The sequence below is a fragment of the Chrysemys picta genome, chromosome 10, assembly GCF_011386835.1.
Source record: "Chrysemys picta bellii isolate R12L10 chromosome 10, ASM1138683v2, whole genome shotgun sequence".
Taxonomy (NCBI): Eukaryota; Metazoa; Chordata; order Testudines; family Emydidae; genus Chrysemys; species Chrysemys picta.
In genome coordinates this window covers 56,536,527-56,542,526 of record NC_088800.1, presented here as the reverse complement: position 1 = coordinate 56,542,526, position 6,000 = coordinate 56,536,527, and positions in this window count along the sequence as shown.

Below are 6,000 nucleotides of genomic sequence, written 5' to 3'. Positions count from 1 at the left end.
CCAGCACAGCACCCAGCACAGAGCAGGGACAGCAGCAGCCCTATGAACAGATTTCATAGGGAGGCAGACAAGATCCTGGAACTGTAATGCCAGAGTGAGAGACACCCCTCGATTCCCTCAGGCTCGTCCAATCCTGCTTCACACTGTCCCTCAAATCGAGTCTGTAATAAAGCGATGCTTTATCAGGAAAACGGGGCCTTGAGCTCAGGGGAGGAGGCTCGCCATGGCACTCAGGCAGAGTAAAGCAAGAAAGATCCACCTCTGACATCCTACCCCATCCTGGTATCCCCCATCACAGCACATCCTGGGCTTTGTGGGGAAGTATGTGTGAGCCTGGTGGAGAAGGGAGTGTGTGTAGACAGGAGCAGCGTATGTGTGTGGGGAGGCGAGGACATGAGGGATTCCCTCAGAGTGTCAGGGATCATGGACAACATTTCATCACTGAGTAATGAGGAAACCACTACCTGAATGTGAGATACAGCGCGAGATCGCAGAGACAGCATCCTTCTCCAGAGTGAGTGACCTGCCCCCAGGGCAGCAGCGGAGAGGAACGACAGAGGGACCCAGGGGATCAAACCCCAGACATTGTGTGTGACCCTGTCCAGGATGGGTTGAATCCCCTCTGCCAGGCATCTGAGGCCTCTGTCTCTGGCCACACTCTGCCAACACTTGTATGAACAGCTTGTCATACCAATAACTTCCCATTAAACCTAAGAGCATCCATGGAGCTAAGCATGTGCGTGTGCAGGCGGGCGTGTGTCTGTGCTTGGAGGGAAGGCGCATGTGTGTATAGCAGGGGAGAGACTATGTGTGAGTGGTGCAGGCAGTGTGTTTATAGGGAGGTATGTATCCGTATTTGTAAGGGGCAGTGTGTATAGGGGGCAGGTTAGGTCGCTGCATTATTATCATGTGTCCATTCATTGTAATATATTATTGCTGATTGTCCAATATGAGATCCCACCTATGCCCTGGGTGCCTTGGGCACAGCAGAGCAGAGCCACTCCTGTGTGTCAGAGGGATGGGGGGTTTTGAAATGTGCCCCTGTACCCATGCCCCAGGCTTTCCACTGCACCTCCAGGCCATGGCTGACAGCCACATGAGCTCTGCAGGAGCCAGGGCCAAATGATATAAAGGCCAGGCTGGGAGCTGCAGCAAGACTCCAAATTGACCCCGACACCACGGGGCACCACCCAGCTTCTCCTCTGCTCAGATCAGGTCTGTGAGGGGCAAGATCAACATAGAGGATTGGGGGGGAAGACAGCTGCCACTGTGGGGGAGGTTTAGGGTCCCTGAGCTGTCTCTCTCCAGGGATGTGCTGCCAATAGTTTACCAAGGGGCTCCCTTTGCCTGTGAAAGCCCATGTCCCAGGGTGTGCTGCGGAGACACAGGCAAGGGGGTGGGTGATCTGCCTCTTTGCCCATTTAGATAACCTGCTCTCCCATCAGCAAGGAGAGAGGCAGCCCACTGGCAAAGACACTGACTCAGCAGCTTCTGCTGGACATGGTCAGACTCTGTTACTGAGCGAGCGCAGCGTGCTGCTGGCATCATTGCAAAGGGAGACAGGTGGTGGCTGAGCCCAGCCAACCCCCGGGTCTCTGACCATTATTCATGTTTTTTCATCTTTTACCAAAGCTGTGTTTCCTTTTTCCTTTTCTTTGAGGTTTGCAGTTTCTGTGATTAGTAATAACTTTGATGGGTCAATATAAAGGCATTTAACCCCCCGTCCCCACACAGTAAGAATTAAGTATTTGACAGTGTTAAAGATTAAAGGTAGATTTTTAAAAGTGCCCAGGTGCCCAGTTCCTTCTCCATGTAAATACTTTTAAAAATCTGGCCCTAAATTGCTAATGCAGACTTATACTAAACCAGTGTTATGTTATAACAGGGAGTGTGTCTGTGATCTTGTATGCAGTGTTGCTGTAGCCATGTCGGTCCCAGGATATTAGAGAGATAAGGTGAGTGAGGTATTATCTTTCATTGGATCAACTTCTGTTTGGTGCGAGAGACAAGGAGACGAGCTTGTCTCTCTCAACAACCAAAGTTGGTCCAGTAAAAGATGTTACCTCACCCACCTTGTCTCTTTGATCTATGGACAGTCACAAACCTCCTTTAAGCTGGTAGTCACGATAGCTGCCTTTCATTCAGGCTAAATGAAGGGAGCAGCTAAATGCCTTTTTGTTTAATGATAGCTGAAACAATAGAAGCCACAAGCCAAACCACAGACCAGCATGGCAAGGCGGAATAGGAGCCGAACCATGTGGGATTAGGGGCTTTCCCTGGGGACTGAATGCAAACACATTGTTTTGGTGGAGCTGTGTGTGTCAGTCAGAAGCAGCCAGTAAGCAGCCAGAGAAAAATGCAGGCGAGCCAAGGAGACCACAAGAGAAGCACTGGCAAAGTGGCTTTGAGAGAAAGTCGAGAGAGAGAGCTTTTTGGGCAGAGTACTGGCTGGAAAGAGATTTGGAATTGTGAGCAAAGAAACTGCCTCCTGCTGTTTGTGCTGACACAACATGAAATGTTTTTCAGAATTTTGGAATTTCTCACTGAATGGAAATTCTGACATTTGACAGGTCTACTCCTAACAGCAATGCTCTACAAATCCCCAAATATTGGCTAAGTGCTCAGGCCAGAAAGAGTAAAAACAAATAATATGTTACCCCCTTATTAGCACAGTGCCAGTGGGATTTTGGGCTGCTGCTGCATGGTTTGAGAATTGAGTGTCAAACCACATGAACTGAGGACTGTTGCCGCAGCAAACATTTTTTTGTGTGATTTTGATTGTGTTGTTTTTTTATGTGCTCCAGTGTTGTTGGTCTGTGGATGTGAGAGAGCATGGGGCTAGTGTTGCAAGTTAGATCCCCATGATTGGCTAAATCACCATGCCACATTGTTCTCACAATTGCTAGTGGTCAAACAGGTGGGCAGAGTCTGCCCTGGATTAAATACATCAGCATTTTTTTTAATCACCTTTAGGAGTTGCAAATAGCTTTTGAATGCAAAAGTGGTTCTGGTTCAAAAAACCATCAGCTCACTGCTTTGGTTAATACACTTGGGTAAAAAAGCCAGAAGCGCTAAATGTTTCTCTAAGGAAGTAAGTTTAACCACTTGTGCATGGAATTTTCATGGGCTGTATAAATGTGCAGCTTTAAAAATGCAAGCAGCAAAAAGACAAAGAAGGGTCCTTTTTCCATTCTGGATGTCCAGCCAATGACATAATAAGAGCTTATATCATTGTAAACATCTTAAAAGCATATAAACAGCAGTTTGAGGCTGGTCTTAGCTTTATAAACGTCTGAAAGAACTAACTGTAAGTCAGTTTGTCAATTTGTAAATCCCAGTTTCAGGAGACAGAAGGTACAAACCTTAACAAATAATTAAGAACGTGTTTTTTCTTTTCTACTTTAAAATAAAATAAGTGTGATTTATGAACCAACTTCTAAGTTGATTTGGTTTAGAGCGGAAATGCTGAGTGGAAGCCTGGGCTCCGAGTTGTCCTAGATAACAGACGTCTCACTCCGCCTGCTCCATAAATGGTTTATGAAAGTCAGCAAAAGCTGGGAGACAAATAGTCTGATACAAACTGGAGTGTTTAAATAAAAGGAGCTGTGCTAAGGAGTCTGCCGGGCCCCTGGTAGAATCATGGGTTGGCATGACAATGAACTGAATTATTCTAGAAATGGGAGGAAATGTTTAGAGCTGAAATCTCCAGAATATGTTTTGATTGGTGAATGTTAGTGGGATGAGATCAGTAAGGCCAATTCTCATGATTTTATTGTTACTCTAGTGATTTTGGGTTTTTTTTTTTTACCTGACTCATGAAAAGATGACAAAAGGCACCAATTCATGAATTTCAAAATGTCCATCATCTCCCATTACTGTCACTGGGGCTGAAGCCAGCAAGATGCCACCATTTCCCTACAGGCTGTGGGGTAACAGGCGGATGAGGGGCAGGATGGAGGCTGAGATGGTGCAGGGGGTGGGGGCAGAAGGGAGGTTGAGGGGGCAGGGACAAGCTGAGGGGTTGCAGGGGATGGGTGCAGGAGAGAGGCTGAGGTGGTGCAGGGGGTGGGGGCAGGAGGGAGGCTGAGAGGGCAGGGGGATGGGAAGCCGAGGGAGTTCAGGGAGATTGGGTGGGGGAGGCTGACGGGGTTCAGGGGTGTGGGGCAGGAGGGAAAGAGGAAGGCAGAGGACAGTGATGGTGTTGGAAGGGGTTGGCAGCTCCCCTAGTCTGGGGGTGGGGAAGGGGAGGCCTCTCTGAGCAGCCAGGAGAAGGTGTATTGTAGTGTTGCCAGCTCTTGTGAACTGGTGGTGAGTCAGCGGATTTTGGAGCTGGCAGGAGGAGTGCTCCCAAGTCCCAATTCTGCGAGTTGCAGGGCTGGGCATAGGGGCAGAGCTCTGCAAGAGCCTTGGGGCTAAGGATGCAGCCCTGCTCTGTCCTGGACCCTGCCTTCACGTGTGGCTGTAGGGCAGCGGGAGGATCCCAGAGCAGCCGGAGGCAAGGAAATGCTGCTGCTGGGTCAGGAGAGTGCTAGGCAATGACTGGCAGTTCCCCTGTCTTGGGGTGAGGGGAGGGTACGTGGAGTCCTGAGCTGAGCAGCCAGAGAGCTGTGCATTTTTGTGTGCATTACAAGTTGACAATTTTCACATCACACGCACACCGGCCCCGACTCTGAAAGGCAATTGGATCTTTTTGAGTTAATCTCATGATTTTTGGGGGTCTGACTCATGAATTTTGCTCTCGTGAGGTTGGTGACACTGTGAGGTTGCCACCCATTTTTTCTGGGGATCAGTTAGTGGGAGAGGTGGGATGCATGGACTGGAAGGAGGCAGCCACCCCCACTGTCTCCTGGGAGTCTGTGATGACAGCATTGGGCCTTCACTGTCCTGCTCCTGACAGATATCCTGACCAGACCAGGCCAGAAAGGGAACCAAATGACACCATCCCTTCCTCTGCTTCAGCTAGATCCTGAACACCACCTGGAACGTGAGATGTGGGTTCCTGCTGTTACCCCATCCCTTGTACGTTATTTTCCTCCCCCAACTTTATTTCTCCTCTTCTCTATCTCTCTCCTTTTGCCATTGTGTAATTCAGAGATTCCAGGCCAGAAGGGACCATTGTGAACATCTAGACTCACCTCCTGCATAACACAGGCCGGAGAACTGGCCCAAAATCATTCCTAGAAAATATTAATAAATGATTCTTTTAGAAAAACATCCAATCTCGATTTAAAAATGGCCAGAGATGGAGAATCCGCCACCCCCTTTGGTAAGTTGTTTCAATGGTTAATGGTTTCCCCATCTGTAAAACAGGGATAATACTGAGCTCTTGTGTAATGCACTTTGAGGTCTGCTGATGAAAAGCTGGTGGTATTATTATTTATTAACATCTTACCCATTGTTGGGTCAGACCCTACCTATATCAACACAGCCTGCCCTGGATGAGAGCTGTGTGCATGCTGAGCTTGGGGACAGGGCTGAAGCCTTCCTTCGGTGGGCACTGCACTGCGACCCTGGCAGGAGTGACAAGATCAGTATGGCTGAGCTCAGAACAGATGCACAAAATGACAGTGTGGCCATAAACCTCTGCTGCCTCCAGATGGCGCTGTCAACCTGCTTTGTACTCATACCACTACCGCTAGCAGTGCCAACTGACTCCAAACAGATACTGTACCAACCCAACCAGCCAAAGCGAGAGATGAGCCTGCGACACAGATCTGGGTCTGAACCTCCAGGAGGTTAGTGCTGTCTGACACAGGGCTTGGTTTCAGCCCATTACAGAAAGAGGGAGCAACCATAATAGCTGGATCTGGATCCTGCCCAGGTTCTGAACTCCATTCCAGAATTGAGGGGGCTTTGCCACCAGCTTTGCTTTGAACTGGAGTGAGGCCAGCTCCAGCAAGAAGGAAATTATGTGAGCATCAAACACCTAACCAGAAAATCCCACCTCCTGTGCAGTTAATAACATGCAGTTAATAACTAACCCAGAACCCGTGCAGTTAC